We start from the raw sequence: 1823 nt of genomic DNA, 5'->3' as shown, positions 1-1823 counted from the left end.
CTTTTGGTTATTTTGGCTTCCTTTACCTTCACAGCCTGATATAATGGATGTTTCTTTTTGTTTTTAGGATGCATCATTTTGGAAATAACACTTAATTTCCTGTGAAACTTCCGGTTTTATTTTTGTGTTTAACTTTCAAGTTTATAGATTTGAATTTTGACAAATACTTTAATACACACAGACTTTGTTGCACTTGTGTAAGAGGGCACAATCATGTCTGTCACGTATTTAATTTCAGTATGTGCATCTGTTTGTCCATTTGTGTGTGTGTGTGTGCATGTGTGTGGAGTGATGAATACAGGCCTCATCACCTGCAATAGACAGCCAGACAGGGGGTTTGGACAGATCTGGGAACAGCTGAGCAGAGGATTATCACACCCTTTACTGCTACCATTTCAGCCACTGAGCCAGGTAGAGAGGAAAACTGGGTGAGTGAGGAACAAAGAATAAGTACGGCTGGCTAGTAACTTTTGTTTCATTCTGTTGCTAGGGCAACAGCTTTGGTCCAAGTTTACTTCCTGTCAGCTGCGGCATTAAAGGTCCCATATTATAAAAAGGGGAGATTTTCATGTTTTTTTTATTATAAAGCAGGCTTAAGTCCTATATAAATACTGTGAAAGTATCGAAACGCTCAATCCACAGGGAAATACACGCAGCCCGTATTCAGAAACTCTGCATTTGAAACAAGCTTTCAGGATTTCTGTCCATTTGTGATGTCACGAATATACAATAGTTAGACCCTTTACACAGATTTAAATGTAAACATTCTAAATGTGTCCCAGTTTATTCCTGGTTGCGGTGTATGTGAATGTCAACAGCTGACAGGAAGTACACAAGGACCCAAGCTGTTGTCTAGCAACACAATTCTGTTGCAATTTCATCGCAATTCTGTCAAAATCTGCTAAAACGGAGCGTTTCAGACAGAGGGTAAATACAGGCATATTCAGGCCAACAGTATGAGGAAAATAAAGGGTTTTTTGAACATTACAGCATGTAAACATGTTCTAGTAGAAACACAAAATACAAGTATGAACCTGAAAATGAACACGATAAGGGACCTTTAACAAACAAATAGGCAACGGGAAATACAAAGGGGCCCATTTAGACTGTTTATGTTGTCCAGTTTGAAAAGGTCTACAAGTGTTAGACCCTAGATAAGATAAGTGCATCCTCCAGGAAAAAGTGAGCAACTAAAAATTGCCCTTTCAATGATATTTTTAGAAGTCACAGCAGGAATTGATGCCGTAATTAGGTGCGACCATCACAACAATGACCACAACAATTCTATGCCTCTACCATTTATTTTTAGTTGATGGTCCACATCAGCTGACACCACGCCCTGTATCAGTTCTCTGTGCTGCAGAGTTTATGACAGGGATTAGAGCAGGTATGACTCTTTCCACTCGTGTTTGCTTCCATAGAGACCCCGACCAACACATACTGTGCACATACATGCACGTAAACAAAAGCATTTATAGAAGTGACGGAGCACTATTTGTCTTTTGACTCTTATTGTTGCCCTCAGTGTTTACTCTTGGCTGATGAAACTTGTTAAAGGGTAGAATTCATATACATCACACTGTAAAAAATCGCTGTGAAATCCACAGTAATTTACTGTATTTGTGCACAGTAAACTACTGTTTACTATTTCACAATAGAATACTGTGTATTCAGTCTAAGATTACAGTAACCAAGGAGTTACTGTGAAAATGACAAGAAAGAATTTGCTACTGTATAAAATCACAGTAAACAATAATTTACTTTATAAAATCACAGTAATCAACAATGTACTGTAAGTTACTTGTCAATTGCTGCCAGTTAAT

The sequence above is a fragment of the Sebastes umbrosus genome, chromosome 23, assembly GCF_015220745.1.
Source record: "Sebastes umbrosus isolate fSebUmb1 chromosome 23, fSebUmb1.pri, whole genome shotgun sequence".
Taxonomy (NCBI): domain Eukaryota; kingdom Metazoa; phylum Chordata; class Actinopteri; order Perciformes; family Sebastidae; genus Sebastes; species Sebastes umbrosus.
The sequence above is the reverse complement of the archived record's forward strand: the minus strand, read 5'-3'. Positions refer to the sequence as shown.